Source organism: Canis lupus, chromosome 35 (genome assembly GCF_048164855.1).
Source record: "Canis lupus baileyi chromosome 35, mCanLup2.hap1, whole genome shotgun sequence".
Taxonomy (NCBI): Eukaryota; Metazoa; Chordata; class Mammalia; order Carnivora; family Canidae; genus Canis; species Canis lupus.
In genome coordinates, this window is record NC_132872.1 from 9,583,377 (window position 1) to 9,601,546 (window position 18,170).

Sequence of the window (18,170 nt, forward strand, 5' to 3'; positions counted from 1 at the left end):
TTCGCATTTAATAATAATGGTTGCTACCCTTTCAGAGCTCATGATACAGCAGAAAAGGCAATCAGTGTATTTCATGTGTTATCATATTTGTAATCTTCAAAATAACCCACCAAGATTTTATTATGATGCCACTTTTCTAATTGGGAAACTGGGAATCTGGTAGGTTAAATGCCTACCTGAGGCTGACATTTCAACCGGACTTCGAAGCTCATGACATTTCTGTTGGAGCACATTGTGATCCGTGCAATAGGCTGTGAGAGATGACACTAAGAGACTGCCATGGCTTAACATCGAATGGGAGAAAGGTGAAGGAGAAAACCCCAAAGAAAGAGGGCCATGTCAGTGTTATCAGCAGTGATGGAGATATTTGGAAGACAGGACTCTAGTATGTCATTTTCAGTTTGGGGAGAAGTTGTCCCTGGAGTTTGCATTGATTACATTTTAATTGATAGCAGCAGGGGTAGTTCTGTGCACCTTTTGATAAGCTTTCTATAGTTTGAGAATTTCAGATATTGCATGGTGATGGGAGCACCCGAGTTAATGCACTTTCTGGACATGCTAATGTACCCCTAGGAGGTAGCAGAAGGTCAGCCTGAAAAGAGAACCACCAGCAGCTGCGGTTAGAATTGTTCTTTCTACCAGCCTTCAGCAAAATGTCCTTTTAACTTTCTCTAGCCCTCATCTTGTGAAGTTGAAGGCTTTTGGTTTAAGTTTTAATAGAACTTGAGCTAAATGTTCAATCCTAAAATCTTAATATACGTGTCTGAAATTCATCCAAGTCCTTATATAAAGGCATGTGAAAAAGAACGCATTTCATGTTCTTTTGCATATTTTCCTCAATTCTTTTCCAGAATGATAACCCTAGGGTCTAATAGTATGACTTCTGCTTCTCTACCTAATTTGCATGGTGAATACGTTATAGTATAAAATATCCATTGATAGGCAAGAAAAGAAAAAAAAAAGATAGTGACTGTTTCATGTCAACAACAGGAGGATATGGGTTTAGGTGTAGTTTAATTCTGAGCAGTGATAAGGGGGATTAACACTAAGATGCCACAGTGCTGAAGTCTATTAGCATGGTGCTGAGACTGTGGGGAGTCTAGATGCAGAGACCTAAATTCGAGTCCTAGCTTCCCTCCTATCTAGTTATGGGACTTGGGCAGCTGCTTCATGTACTTCAGCTTTTGTTTCCTGGTCCGAAAACTAGAAATAATGTCTACATCAGTTCATTAGGATAAGTAATATTGCATATCAAAAGTGTTTACAACAGAGCCTGCTTCATTATGTGATTGGAGACTGCTGGGAAGAGCAAAGATGGCTAGATGGGCAGTGAACCTAATATAGCAGGACAGTAAAAATACTCTACAACATTTCAGAGCCACAGTGAGGACCCCAAAATGGACATAGGAGATGGGGCTAGAAGAAAGCTGGAAAATGGATTTTCTCAGATACACAGGGAATGCACACAGTAGGTCATGGGAGCTGTGGGGAGCTACAGGGTATAGCAGGCAGAGAAGGGGTGTGATGGCGTATTTGTGGGGAGAGGGGTGCACACACAGATACATATTCTCCCCTCACTCCCCGATGCTGACACACGTTTGCAGGAAGAGGTTTCTTCTCTTTCCTCCTTTTTCTCAGTCTTGAATATCATTGAGAAGCAAAATAGCAGAAGGCAGGGGAGTAGTTTTTAAACATCTTCACATCCACAAAGCAAGATTTCCCAATCAAAACCCAAACTGACAACAGCAGCTATTGTTAGAATAATGGCCCCATTTACTTATAAGGGATAATGTCATCCCAGCGTGGATCCGCTTTATCATTTGGTATGATGGTTACTCTGGCAGGTTTATAGAATCTAACTCTGACAATTTCTCTAATTACTCTGGTTGTTCCTGTGAAACCACACCCAGGTTAGACTTGTTTAAATAGTACAACATCTGTGCAGAATGCAACTGCCCTTTTGTCTAGACACAAAGACTGGAAGGTGCCCTGTTTTGGAGGTAAGCAGTGGGCCACTCTAGACCCTTGCAAACATCTCAAAATCCGGTTGTCAGTGACTTCAGGCTATGCAAGTATCTAAAATTGCATCTAACTTCCAATCTGTAACCATTTCTCTCTTACGTATTTTTATTTCTGTATCTATAAACTTGGAATTAGAGTATCTCTATGGTATATCATGCTTCGGTTTTTCAAGCTAATAACTTCCTATCAAGTTTGAATCCATCCTTCACATAGGGTGAGGGGTTGATATGCTATACAATATGTTCCTTTCAGTAGCTTCTGAATAAATAATTAAATGCTAATATTGCTTTTTTTTTCTCAACAGTTGTTCTTAAGTGTTAAATCAATTGCAGATTAATTGAAACTTTCTCACCATTTCCCCTTTTCTCTCCATAAATTAGCTTTTACTTTCATTTTCTTTCATGGACCTTTCCCTCCTTCTCTTCAGGCATTCTCAGAGGGCATCTAAAGTTCTTTGGCTCTGTAGTTTTGAAGTGTGCAATTTGGAAGGAATGTGAGTCTGGAGGGAATTAAATTAACTAGAAGCTCTCTGATTTTTTATTAAATTGCCTCTTTCAAAGATATTATAGCACATTCCAGGTATTCATTTTTAAATTTTCTTCAAAAAAAAAAAAAAAAGGTAAAGGCATTAAAGTTCAGAAAATTTTGGTTCCTTTCTTGCTTCACTTTTAAGGTTTGTACTCAAAATACCTCTATCACATTTTTAGCACAAAGGCTCAAATATAAAGAAAATATATTTATTGAATTTAATTTGGTAAAGATGGAAGACAGGAAATGAAGGATGCAAAACATCCTGAAAATGAAGAGACTGTAAGAAGCACAATAGTAAGGCATGGAGAAACTATATCCTCAAGCAAAGGGTGAAGATTCCAAATGATAATGTAGGCAGTGGTCAGAAACTGGTACAATAATGTGCAGAAAGAACAAAAGGCATAACACTGCAGAGGAAATTCTGAGTATCAGACAGTAAGACAGTTTTGTGCAGCTTGAATAGAAAATTCTATAGGGGCGATAGTGGATAACAAGCAGGCCACCGGTCAGCGTACATCCCCCATCCGGACTGCTGCAAAGTAAATGTGTGATTGTGAGAAATGAATAAGAACTGCACTTTGGAAATAATCAACATGACCCAGGCCTTGACTGGGCTAATGTATCCTGTCTTGGGATTCTTACTGGAGGCGATGCCTCACAAAACACCTCAAGAGAAATGGAAAAATAGAATTAGCTGAAGACTGGTCATTGAACATCCGCACGTCGGATTGTAGTAAAAGCATGTTGTCTGGATAACTAGTTTAAGTTTTTTAGCTATTCTCTTCACTTTTAGTTTGCTTGCTTCATGTAGGCAGCCAAAGAAAGTAGGGTATCTTCAGAGAATTCGAATGATGGTTTCAGTTTAGGAAATGCCAGTCTGTTTGCTGAAACAAAACTAATCCTGCCATTGTTTTCTTAAAATACTTTAGTGCATTCTACTTGCATTAGTATGAAACCTAAATTCCTTAGGATGGCTGGAAAACTCCTCCTTCGGGGGCCTAACTACCTGGAGGGCTAGTTGTATTTACTATTTGTTCACACCATTTTCTTCCAATCATTACTGAACAATTCAAATTTTCTTGATAAACACAATATGTTCCCCCTCTGCCAGAAAGCTGTACTCCAACCATGCTCTCTGGTCCCTTCTACTTCTTTTGTCCCTTCTACTTTTAATTCAAGATTTGTCTCAGATATTAGGGCATTCAGACAAGAAGGTTCTTCTCTGGTCTTAGTACTTCCCACACAATAGTTTGAATGCTTCTTTGTTCATTTTCCCCAGTAGACTGTAAGTAGCTTTAAGGAGATGCCCTATGGTATAATCAATTTTTGCTCCCTATTACCTAGCAAAGTGCCTGTCAACTGAATCTGCTCATTATTTATTAGTTAAGTGAAGTGTCAAAGGAATTGGGATAATCTTATTAGAAGGATGAAGAGATAAATAACACTCAGGAGAATGAGGGACATAGAGAGGATTCACAAGTTACATATCTAATCACTTGATCTATAGACCTTTTTACTATTCCATGAGATGAAAAATAGCTTTCCTAGAAAGGGTAAACTACCCCACATCACTTTTATCATGCTTCTATATTATGACTTCTGAGTTGTCTTGTATAGTTAAAGTTTTATTTTTACCTCATCGTAGGCTATGGGGTGTGTGTGATTTTTCTCTGTCAGAGACTTACACTACTTCTCCCCACCCCCCCTTTTTTTTAATATCTCCCAATGTGTCTCTCAAATGGCCTGACACAATATCATGTGCTATTAGGCATTTTACAGTCTAGTGAATCAGTTTTTGGATGAAATAACTATGGAGGATAGGCTTTGTGAAACTTTTAGAATTTAATACCAAATGATGTCAAATCTATACTCTGTTCTTTCTACACACTGGTCATAATATTTCTTTAACATAGAAAAGAAACTGACATCATAGAGAACAAGGCTATTTCCCATATTTTCTTTTATCTGTCAGTGGAATTAAATATTCAATAGAAATCCATATTGTAGAGTAGACCATATCCTGTTGGGGGTATCCATACCAATGAAGTGAAATAGTTTTATAAATATGAATGTTTGATCTCAGAGATCTCAGAGAGGTCAACTCATGTTTGTTGTCTAATCCCAGATTTTAGGGATATTATTTCTTTAAATGAAGAGAGAAGATTTAGTTATAGAACCCAGGAGAAGATTGTTCTAAAAATCTGAACATAATTGAATAGACCAGTAATTTGCAAACTATAATTCTTGAACCAGAACCATAGATGTTGCCTGGGAACTCCTTAGAAATGCAAATTAGCAGGCCACTTGGTAGACTTACCAAGTCAGAAAATCTCGTGGTTGGGCAGCAATCTGTGCTTTAATAAGCCCGCCAGATGATTCTGATGCACAGTCAATCTTGGAACCCATTGGAATAAACTTTGCAGAGCACCAACTAGGAAGTGTAGATGTTGCTATGGCGGTACTGGAGAACCTCAGGATTTTCTAGCCTTGAGCATCCTCTAACTGCCAGTGCATTTCCAGGCCCCCTTTAAGTGCTGACCCCTGGTCCGTCATGTGTAGCAAAAGGCCAAAACCTACCTGACTCCATTGACTTAGTAAGTATTAGAATAAGTAAGAATATAAAACTTGTACAATAGAGTTTTCCTAAAGTTGGGGATGATTAAAAAAAGTGCATTTGCTGTTCTTCCATGCTATGTGACTACATATGCAATAATAAAACACGTTGATAACTGGCAAATTTACATGCTTGGTCATATATCAACACGTATCAACCAGACCATGGGATGAATTCTTCAGTGCCTCTGAGAGACAGTGGACACCTGTCTTTTTTTTTTTTTTTAATGTTGTGTCAACACAATTGTGTTCTTTTACTATATGATTTTCACCCTTATACTGTTTTGTTAAACTGTTTTCTTCCTGTCTTCACATCTCTCCTGATTGTCTCTTCTATTGTAAGGGAAGTTTATAGATGTCCTATATCTCCTGCATACTCTCAAAAGTGAGATGAGAGGTCTACTCATATCTTCTGCATACTCTACAATGTTGACTTGCTCACTCTTCTATTGTGGTCTCAGTATTAGCTTCAGAGTCTTATAATACTGCTTGCTGTTAGACTCCTCTGTTTGGAGTGATCAATGACAAAAGTCATTAACAAAACAACCACGGTATTTGTGGAGAATTTTATTTTGGTGGATGATCTTTGTGGTTTCTTTGCTTTTTATTTTAATGTCTGGAAGAATACAGTTTTTAAGAATACATGGAAAATAATTTCAACTCTTCAGATCAAAGAGCAGAAGCAAAAAAAAATTAAGTGCTTACGCATATTCTTATACACATCACACATGATAGAAAATGAAAAGTTATAGCTCTATTTTCTTGAATCTCTAGGAGGCTATAAAAGCACACATGTGACTCAGGTCATCTCATAAAGAAAAAATAATATGCAACATATAAAATACAGAGATGCTTAATAGGATTATAAAATCTGGACTACCTACTTATTTTGTAGTAGCAAACTTATTCATTATTGTCGCTATTAATAATAGTAATATCATTATGAATCTGTGCATATATTAAAAAAACCACTATTTGCATTATCCACAAAAGAAAATTTTCCCTATGGGATTTAACTGTGGCTTTAGAAAAAGAGAAGTGAAATCATTATGAAATGCTGAGATAGTTATACCTTTCTGCTCATGGGCCGAACACTCATTAATATTTACGTGAGGATTTTATTTTGTGGGAGAAAGGAGGGGATCAAATAGAAGATTCTGTATTGAGTTACAAGGTATGAGAACATGGCATACAGTGCAGTACTCTGACACCTGGATCAGTAGCCACTTGGTGAAGAGTAAAAAAAAAAAAAAAAAAAGTTCTTCCTTGGGCAAGAAAATAAAATACCTCCTAGGTGTGTGTGTGTGTGTGTGTGTGTGTGTGTGTGTTCTCATAAGTGAGGAATCTAATAGAAGCCCATCTCTCTCTGAAACTCAGGAGGCCCCTGGTAAACTATCTGAAGAGAGATTTGGAGATTGAGGATAACAGTGGCAAAATAGCGGGTTTCTTCTTCATCCGTTATTTGTGAATATGCTTGTTTATTGGCACAGGGTGCATCTTAGTCTTGGACTACTGGGGCATTCTCTTCTGCTTGGTTTCTGTCAGCTTAGCAGAAACTGCTGAGGACACCACAGCAGACAAACCCTTTTGAAGCGAACCACTTTAAGCTCCTTGATCTCTTTCACTGGTGCACATATCCACATGACATTGTGAGGATTTCATACTATCAAAGGTGTTTTTGTTAGCAGGTGCAGTCTAGTTATTAACAGGTGGATGGACTGGGTCAAAGGAGACATAGCCCTTAATTTCTACAGAGAACATAAGCTGCATCAAATTTCAGATTGTGTGTGTGTGTGTGTGTGTGTGTTTAATAATTGAAGACTCCCATTGTGTCACTTAAGAGATCTCATGAACTAATTTGATGAAGAATTGTCAAGACTGGGCCAAGAGATGATAAAGAGAACTGGATAGAGCTGTCTTTCATAAAAGTTGGGCACTGAGGTCCTGACATAGCATCTTGGATACTTTTCTGAGTCAGTACTGAACCATTACCTTGTTCCAGTAATAACATGGGGATAAAATAAAACATCCTCCAAGGAGGCATTTAGTGGTGAGCTAAGGCTGAGAGCCTTCAAGGACATTTATCTCCATAGTAGCAACGTTTGACTCTTTGTGGTTTCCACAAATCTTTGTAAAAGGCATTGATCGCCACTGTCAGTATGATTAGAGGAAGCACTGATGCATAGCATGTTTATGATTAAAAAAAAAAAAACACAAACAATTCATGCACTTAACACATGTCATGAGGAGGACATTACTCTCCTGGGAAAAGATGAATTTTTACCTTGTAAAGAGATGGTTTTTGTTTTTCTTTTTTTTTTCTTCTATAGCTTTGGCTTTAAGATATAACCCAGTCTGGGGACCAAGCAAGTCATACTTTCTGTGTGACCTTAAACAATTCACCTGACTTCTCTAGCTCTTATTATCCATGGCTTCAAGGGGAAATCATTGTTTCTCCACCATGTTATCCACCTCCAAAATTTATAGAATTCTATAATAGTCATCGTTCCACATAACTATTCGAATAAACGTTTCAGGATCTGCCCTAAAGAGTCAGGCATTAGAGCAATCATCAAATATTTAGCCTTTCCCCCAATACTTGTTGGAGGCCTATTATGTCTTGAGGAAAGAGATAGAGAATACAAAATGGTGTAAGACCTAGTGTTTGACCTCTGGGAATATTTGACATGTTATGTAATGCAAGAAAGTGTTATTTTTTATAAGGAGTTTGCAAAGACTATTATATACACCAAGGTTTCTCAACCTTTCACTGTTGACATTTTGAAACAGATGGATAATTCTTTGTTGTGGGGGGTTTTCCCCATGTATTTTGGTATGATTGACAACATCCGTAGTCCATTAGATGCCAGTAGCATACTTCTAGTTGTGATGACCAAAAACGTCTCTAAAGATTGCCCATTGTTTCCCGAGGCTCGTACTCAGTCTGGTTCATAACTATTACATGAGAGGAGAGCAATCACATCTGAGAAGTTTTCAGAGAAGACTCATTTAGAGAGATTTGATTTGATCTGAGTTTCAAATTATAAAGGATAGGTAAGGCTACAAATACAGATTGCAATCATATTTTGCAGGATCTTGATACTCTTGCCATTGGGAAGTACTACAAGTTTTGAGATAATGGGTAGGGAGTTATTACAAATAAGGATAGTGGTTCAGCGTGGTTATTGGAATAGGACAAAACTGGATTCAAGCCCGAATCCAAAACATTAGTAGCCATGTGACATTGGTCAGGTAATGTAATAGTTTCTGCTTGTGATGATTATTAAATGTATTGTATAAGGTCTTTAGCACTGTGTCTGTCCTCAGAGGCATGTACCATGAGTATCATGGTGACTCATGCATCAACCACAGGGTCTTGACACTCTAAAATCTGCTCATGAGTTGTGGATTTTGTTGTATCTTGCTATTCATAATGAAATACTACAGGGATATTATTTAATTTTATACTCATTAGATTTAACAATATTTCCGGTAAGGATGCTCTAACTCACTGATACTTTCTTGAGTATTAGAGGGAAAAGTGGAGTTAAAGCCAGCATATGAAAATGAGTTTAATCCTGGATGTGTTTATGAAAAGTTATCACTGACAAATGTCATTTTTTTAAAGATTTTATTTATTTATTCATGAGAGACACAGAGAGAGAGAGACATACACACATAGGCAGAGGGAGAAACAGGCTTCCATGCAGGGAGCCTGACATGGGACCCGATCCTGAATCTCCAGGATCACACCCTGGGCTGAGGGCAGCGCTAAACTGCTGGGTTACTGGGACTGCCCGACAAATGTCATTCTTAATGTACATCAGGTTTGAGATGCTACCTCTTAAGCAAGTACTCAGGCTGGGATTTATAACTGTACTTGCCCACCTGACCAAGTCTGAGAATTTTCAGTGCCATAGTGATGTTGGGAAATGGAAGTCAGCCCTTACTCTTTGGTCTTCACGCTGCTGGACGTGGAAGCTTGGAACATTCAGGTGTCTGGTTCTATGTCTTTGCTTGGGCCCTACCCACTGAAGAAGGGTAGGACTTGGAATTGGAATCTTGAATACAGTATATAAATATAAACTGATTGAGATCTAGCTGTTAATTTTTTTTCAATAAACTTGAGTTAGCTGTTCAAGTCATTTTGTCAGCACTGTCTTGATTCAAGTAATTGTAGAGATTAAAACCTATGTTTTCCAGTTTTGAAAAGTCTACTCCTTCAACTTCAGTTTCTTCAGGTCTTGAAATATATGGTCAGCTTAGAGCTAAATTAAGGAAAATTTATATCATGCTTAAAACTGACAGCAATCAGTTCCCTAAGGTCAGCATCTCTTCCAAGCATTGAATGTTTTATTCCAGTGGGGAAATATTTTGCTCCATGACCTGTTAAATTTGGGCCTTTGTGCAAGGCTGACTTTATGGCACTGCTGCTTCAAGTTGGGTGTCATAGTGGTACCAAGCCCTGCAACACGCATGTGTGACTTTTGCTAATAGGTGGCAGTTCCAGCAGTGCCTACTTAAACATCCCTGGGAGAGGCTTACCTGAGGAGAAATGTGATAAAAGTCACAATAGGAGATTAATTGCATATGTTCTGTGTGACATGACATCCCACGGGAGTTAGGAATATGTTTGTGGTTTTATAAAGCATACTGTAAATATCAGGTTCGGCTTTGGCTGTGACCCTGCCAAACACGGGGCTAATATCGTTTGTCATATTCAGACATTGCCTTTTATAAAAAACATCCTTGTTCAGGCTGCTACCAAGGTATGATGTGTTTGGCTCTGAGGAAATTGTTGTCCTTATGATAGGGGGATAGAAAGACAGCAGGAGCGGGGGAGATGGAGTGGGATATGGGCTAGAGCAAAAACATCTCACTCGAGGGAATGGAGAAATGTTGTTCTTATTAATGTGATTAATGAAAGTTGCTAGACAGATTTTCTTACATCTTCCAAGATTCTCCTCTGTTGACCTATGTTTAATGGAAAAATCTGTGAGAGCAGAGAACCCCAGAACTTCCCAGGGAGGGGGGGGTAGGTACCTCCAGTGCTTAACCATAGTGAAATATTTTGGATTTCTCATTGCAAGAGAGAAGAACAAAGTAGAGAAAAAGGGGTATATAGTGAGAAGGATTAACAGGACCATTTCACTGTTGTCCAGTTATTAGCATATTAAAGACTTCACAACCGTCTACCGTTTGGCTTAAGATTTGATCCAAGAGAGTGTATTTGAGTTAAAATTCTACCTTATATCTGTCTCGGGAGTGATCTGTTCCTAAACCCAATGCCCCTTGCTACAAAGCCTAAATCATCAGTTTGTCTTAATGACTTTCTAGCTTTGGTTAGAGCTCTTTTCAGACTGAATGGAATCAGAACATATTTTTGCTTGTAGCAGACAGAGGTTCAGAACATGAAACCCCACCCAAAAGAGGGACTGTTAGGCATTTCTATCCATCTGGCCATTGCAGTGACCAGCAGTGGCTGTAGTCCATTAAATAATTATCTTTATTTTGGATAATATTCCTTCTACCAGAGACCCTGGAGGCTTAATTCCATTAATGCCTTTGCCTGTTTCTCTCTCTGTATTTTAACACAATGTGCAGCTTCTGATGACTGATAGTTTAAATCCTTTGTTGCAATAGGGAAGGTGTGATGTTATGAAAATACTTGCAAGGGGAAATGAGGCTTATTGTCCTGTTGCTTGAGTAATTGCAGTAGCATTTATCTTAAGCTGAAGGTGAGTATGAGGATCCAATGCATGGGACTAAATTATGACATCACTGTATGAAGCTGACTCCTCAGATCTAGAAGGTAAAAATAGGTGAAAGTGTTCCATGTGATATTCTTTGTTTCTCTACCCCTTTTCTGTTTTACATGGCTTTCCCCCTAATTCTGTGTTTCCTTCTGTATTTCTTTGTTCCCAGCATCAGCTTCTTTTCTATTTTCTTGTTTTCAAGTTTACTTTCAAGTTTTGAAGGTGAGAATTATTCTGTCACTGGAAGGACAAAAATGCTTCTTAGATTCAGCCACATTGTAGGCAAAATTGTTTGCTTTTCTGTGATTGTCTTTGTTAGAAATGAGTTATCCATTCCATTAATTTTCTCATTCATTTATTCATTCTCAATGATTCTCTCTTGAACATTTACTGAGTATCAGATATTGAGCCAGGATGAGAAAGAACAGCCCTTAAGGCACTTACAAATAATTACAAGGCATTGTAGTATTATGAAGGGAATATTTGCCAAGTGCTAAGAGAATCCAGTGTAAGGAATTACTAACAGGTGGGGAGGGGAGATACTGAAGACAGTACCATACAGTGGCGATGTTTGAGATAAAACCTGATGAATTGGTAGGTGGGTAGAACCACTGCAGTCAGAGGCATGTACAGAGGCATAGAACTATAAAAGAGCCTTGCACAGTGCATCGAGTGAGGAAAGTAATTTAATTTGATCTGACTTGAACAGAAGATGAGAATGGACTGATTAGCGATGGGGCTAGATAGGCAGTTTGGCTGGGGCTTTCTATTAACTTTCTTTTAGAAAATTAGCATCAGTAGGAATGTGTCATTTGGATTCAAAGGAGGGAGAAATTCAAGGCATGGAGATGCATGTGGAAGCAATTGCAGTAATCAAGGCATAAATAGAAAATTATAGTCTGTGGAAATAATAAATATAGGTAGACAGTAATATGAAAACATTTGGACATTAGCCTTGTGCTAGAAGGTTAGAAAATATTTTTTGGATGATGAGATGCTGAGCAGGGATGTGAAGGATGGTAGGCTGAGATTAAGAAGAAAGAGAGTTTTCTAGATAAGATAGGACAGAGGTAGGATCTAGTTATCTAGATAGATAGGATTGGACAGGGTGACAGACTGAAAGCACAATTTAATTAGTCTTACCTGAATATAACATGAGATGTAGGAGAGGTGAGGCTAAAAATCATAGGTGAGACATAATCACAGTAGATCTTGTCTTCCATGGTCAAAAGCTTGGGCTTGCCTTGTAGGTGATGGGACACAATGAAAAGTGTCAGTCAAGGAAGTGAACACAGAAATATCTGTTTTTTACTCTTCCTTCAATACAGAGGATAGATCTGAAGTAGACAGAATTAGAAGGAGAGACGTGTAGAGGAGGCCTTTGGAATAGTCAAAGCAAGAGATGCAGAAAGTGTAAACCAGGATAGAAATAGTGCAGATAGGGTCTAGTCATAGTTGTCAACTCAAATCAAGTATTTGATTATGTGGTCAGATAAGATTTGATGTGTTGGTTTAGGTTTGTTTAAAATTAGAACCTGAAATAGGAATGGAAGTGGAAATAGTACAGTTGGGAGAGGGAGTAAAAGCCAACAGGGAAATGGTTAAACAGGGAAGGAAATTGGGCCAATAAAGGACACATTTTCAAATCACTGAAATTATCACTGCGGGTAACTGTGTTTCATCCTGTTGAAGAACTCTGGAAAGTTTTATGGAAGATACACGGTAAAGTTATCCACCCAAGTGAGACTCCAGACCAAGATGGGAGTAGGAGGCTCCTGAATTTCCCTTCTCTCATGGATACATTGAATATATACAGCTGTACATGAGCCAGTTTGCTCTGAGAGAAATCCCCTCTGAGACATACTCTAGACATAAACCCCACCCCTGGCACAGTGCCAAGTAATTGAGAGGGAACCTCCAACTCCCAGGAGGAGCAAAGGGTTTATACCATATATCTAGTGCCCCAACTTTGAAGGCTACCATCTGAGGGATGGGCCCTCAAATCATCTAGCTCTGTAAGCCAATGGGGCTTCCATCCCTAAGTCCCATAGGATTACAGCCAATAAGGCAGATTTTAAATGGGTGCAATAGTACCCCTCACAGCTATACACTTGGGCTCAGTGCAGAGGGAACAGGCCAAACTGCCATATCCCAGTTTCTCTCTGGAAGGGGTTTACCTTTATAAAGTCCCAGCTTCTGCTTGAGGGTCCAGCTTCTCATTAGCCTGCATCTAGATGTTGAATATGATCTTCCCAGGATCCTCAAAGTGCCAGTGGGCAGTTTCTGTATATCCTCACCACTATCTACTCCAATAGTAAAACCAAATTGTGAGCTTCTTCTTGGAAGGAACTTGTCCATACTCTAGGGCCCTAACTTTTACAGCAGGCATCTAAGGAATGGCCCTTCAAATCACCTACCTCTCTGATAGCCAACAGGATTTGTCATTCTTGAGCTCCACAGTATCTTATGCTGAACAACAACAACAAAGAAGCAGTTTTCAAATAGATGTGCAAGCGCTTCCCACAACTACCCACCCTGGGTTTCATGTAGAGGGAACAAGCAAAAACTGCATTTTCCGGTTTCTTCTTGAAATGGGTTTGACTATATACTTACCCAGCTGCTGTCTAAGTTTTCAGCTTTGAATCAGCCTACATGTGAGAGACTGGGATCCTCTTGGGAGCCTGAGAGACCTGATGGTTGTACCCGCTGTTTCCCCCTGGCTCACTTCAATAGTGAAAACAGGTCTCTAGCTTCTCCCTAGAAGGAGCTTGTTAACACATCTGTCACCCTGTTACGGCTCCCAACCAAGGAATTGGCTTCCAAATAACCTCACTCTATAATATGATGGAACTCAGCATTCAATTCTTAGGACCATATGAAACAAAATGGTGGTTTTGTTTGGGCACAGAAGCTCTCCCAGGGACTGTTCCCTTTGGCTTAGCACAGAGTGAGGAAGCAAAAATGTCCAGCTTCATATTTCTCTCTGATAGGTACTAGACTGCATATCTAATGTTCCAGTTTTCCCAGCTACTTGCCTGAAGATTGGGTTTCCAATTAGCCTGCATTGGGAAACTGAAAGAGCTAGTAATTAGTAATCCTCATGGAGAATGAACAAGTAGATAAGTATTTCATATGCCTTTGGGACAGTGATGGGTCTTGGCATGGCCCAACTACTGGGAGCCACTAAAAACAAATACAGTGGCTTAGACAATGAAAGGGGTTTGGGAAGCAACAAGGAGCTTGGGCCAGACTGACCAGGTTCATCTCATGCCTGAGATCAGTCTGTCAAGACTGAGAGAGATGACTGTTTTATCTAATGCATAGAAACCAACACAGAGTGAAGGAAAATGAAGAAACAGTATGTTCTAACAAAACGGCAAGAGAAATCTCCAGAAACTGATCTTGTTGAAGTGGAAATAAGTGACTTGCCTAGTAGGGAGTTAAAAATAATGGTGATAAAGAGGTTTATCTAGGTTAGGAGAGCAATGCAGAAATACAGTGAGGTTTCAACAAAGTGTTAGAAATATAAAGTAGTATCTTAGAGCTGCAGAATATAATACCTAAACAGAAAAATTCAGTAGCAGAAGGGTTCAATGAAAGACTTGATCAAATGGAAGAGAGGATCAATGAGCTTGAAGATAGGGTAGTGGAACTCATCCAATTAGATTAGCAAAAAGAGTGAAGAAAAAGTGAAGATAGCTTAAAGAGACTTATTATTTTAAAGATTTTATTTATTCATGAGAGACACACAGAGGCAGAGACATAGGCAGAAGGAGAATCAGGCTCCCTGTGTGGAGCCTGATATGGAACTTGATCCCAGAACCCTGGGATCATGACCTGGGCCAAAGGCAGATGCTCAACCACTGAGCCACTTAAGAGACTTATAAGGCACCATTAGATGGACCAATATACATTGTATAGAGGTCTCAGAAAGAGAAAAAGGGGCAGAAAGCTTATTTAAAAAATAATGACTGAAAACTTTCCTAACTGGCTTCCATATCTGGGAAGACCAGAACACATATAAGATGTATCAAAAAACACTCTTACTGAGACATGTTACAATTAAATCTTCAAAAATTAAAGACAAAGAGAGATTCATAAAAGCAGCAAATGAAAATCAACATGTTACATACAAGGGAACCCCTGTAAGACTTTCAGCAGATTTTTCAGCAGAAACCTTATAGGCTAGAAGGAAGCTGGATAATTTGATCAAAGTACTGAAAGGATAACTACCAACCAAGAATATCTTACCCAGCAAAATTATCCACCAGCATTGGAAGGAGAGATTTGCAGTAGCAAATCAGGCATTTCTGAAATTGTAAAGCTTTAATGAGTAAAAGCAGGGTATTATGTTCTCTGTTAACCTCTATTAAAAATTTGGATTCACTTCCAGATTTTTGGGTTGGGTCAATGGATAGATGGTAATTCCATTAACTTAGTGTAAAAAGGGAATGGGTTTAGGAAGCAAAAATTGGATTGTGTTAGACGTATTGTTTTGGAGGTGTGTACAGGATGTGCAAGTGACAGACAATATCTCCTGTTCCTGGGGGAACAGGAGGTTTAGAGTTTATCATCATATAGGTAATGTCGAAATCATGGGGACACATGAAATTGAGGGAGATTGTGCAGAGTGAGAAGAACTATAGGCTAAGGAGAGAACCTTAGAGACCATCAGCATTTCAAGCATGTCAGGAGGAAATGATACCTATGTCAGAAAAAGAGAGAAAACGGATTTGTTGTATGTGAAGAACAAGATAGTGTAGAGTCATAGGTACCAGTAGACGAGAGAGATTCAAGAAGGAAGAATTCAGTTTTAACAGCAATCAATGAGATAGAGGTTTAACAATGCACATCATTTGGTCTTTAGTGATCCTAGTAAGAATAGCTTGCAGTAGAATGGTAGATGTAAAATTGTAGGGATTTAGGAGCCTGCCTACTTTTTTTGTGAATAAGAGGGAGATTAGATGATGGATAGGGGGAGATTTAATTTCAATCCAGGGTTTATGACCTATATATAGACAAAAGTGGAAGGAATCAGAATAACACGTTGAATGCAGTGGGAGGAGAAGGAGGAAAAGTAGTGTAGGGAAGAGTAGTGTGGAAAGATTCTTCCAGAAAAGTCAGTACTAAATGGTGTAGGTGAAGTGAATGCTCAATCAGAAATAAGAATACCTCATCATAGAAGACTGAATGAAAGAAGATAAGGTTGATCATGGGTGAATTTAAGTTTGTAGAAGGTGGCAAGTGGGAATATACAGAAGAGTGTGTTTTGTAGCCTTAGTAGCCTTGACGATTCAAGAGGCCAGGTCCTCTGCTGAGACTCCATGGAGTCTAAAAGAGAATGGTTAAGGTTTGGAAAAATTGTGGAAATAGGAGAGGGAATTTTTTGAGTTCAGATAAAAGGATTGCTAGACCCTACTGATGTTTCAGATTGATGTGTAGCAGTGTGACTACCTGATTTTTTCCTAGCAGTGCTCGGCGACATGAATATGGAAACAGAAATGATTGAGTTGTAGCATTGATCTCTGTTTGAAGTTTTATAAGACAAGCAATGTCCTTAAAGCAGGGGTGCAAAGAAACCTTAGTTTAGCCTTAGAAAACAAAGGCTTCTCTGCACTCATGATATGTGTCCATTGTGATTTGGAGGATGGGGCACTCTGCACATGGTGAAAACTTCAGAATCCCGGCTGATGGAGGATCCATTTCATGATCTTCACAATCTCTACAGTCACTATGGCAGGAGGAAGGATTTTGGTAAGTCCCATACTGCTTCTTGAAGCTTCCACCCAGAAGTGATGCACATTAAAGCTGTTGACATATGTTGAACGTGTGAGATCACCTCTGATCACTCCTAATTTTGGAGTGGGAGGGAGGTACAATAAATATTATCTTATGCTCAAAAGAAGAGTCAGAATATTTGTGAACTGTTCAAATGATTACTTTTACTTGGGTTTCCATGGTAATGTACTCTACCATTCACATTGTTTTACTATATTTCTGTTCCTCCAGCCTAGCCTGTTTTCACATACTCAAATGTGGGTCTTCGCCAGTTGCTTTGCAGTTGTTTTCCTGACTACTCTCTTGTCTTGAGTGATTTCCAGATTCATGATCCAACTCTGGACCTCAATGCTTTCTCTGGTTTCATACTGTTAAAATTATCCTAAATATTTCTGCTTGCATGCGTTGTTTTCACATTAATTGGAGGATCCAAAGCAGTAGTCCCAAACTAACCTCCACTTTCCTTTTCCTATTTTTGTTGACGGTTCTTTTGGAGGTCCTGTCTCACAGCTTCAGAATCCTGTTGACATCCTTTCTTTCCCTTGAGTTCAAGTGTCTGTTTTTACTGCATTACTCATGGATATATATACAGTAAGTATTAAAAAAAATATTGGCTGAAGATCTTATTCTTCACTTTTTTTTCCTTTGTTTCAAAGAATAATACTAGAACCACTTTCTAATGAAATAGCTTTCCGCTGTACATATTTTTCACTAAGGTCAGAGTGTAATCTTTTCCTTCTCCTCGTCCTCATTATTAGTTTAAGTAAATTTTTGATGTAGAAAATAAAAACAAAAAGGTCCTAAATTATAAGTGTACACCTGTGTAGTTTCAACAAGATCAAGAAATCGAGGACTACCATTCCTCAGAGGCTATCCCATGCTCCGGCCTAGACACTAAAGCATCTCTCTGCCCTCAAGGGTAAGCATTGTCTAGCACTATAGATTTGCTTTGCCTGCTTGTGAAATTTATATGGATGGGGTCACATGCTAAGCACTTTATCTTTGGATTCTTTTGTTCAGTGTTTTGTTTGTAAAATTCATCTATATAGTTGCATGTACCATTGCTTTATAATATTATTTAAATATATCCTATTTGTTCTCTAGTGGATGTAATTTTGCATTGTTTCCAGTTTTACATTATCACTAGAGTTATGAACATTCTAGGATACGTATTCTATCGAATCTCTATATGCGTTCCCATTGGAAACTGGGATTTCTGAGCCATTGTGAACTTATATGGTGAAATTTGCTGCAAACAGCTTTTCAAAGAGATTATATTAATATTTACTCCTCCTACTACATATAAGAGTATCAACTGACCCATGTCCTTGCCAACATTTGAAGTATCTATTATTTTAGTCATTTTGGTGGATGTTTTATGGTCACCTTGTGGTTTTCATTTACATCTCTCTGATAAGAGAATTTGAGCACTTTTTCTTGTGTTATTAATGTTTGGATATCCTCCTTTGT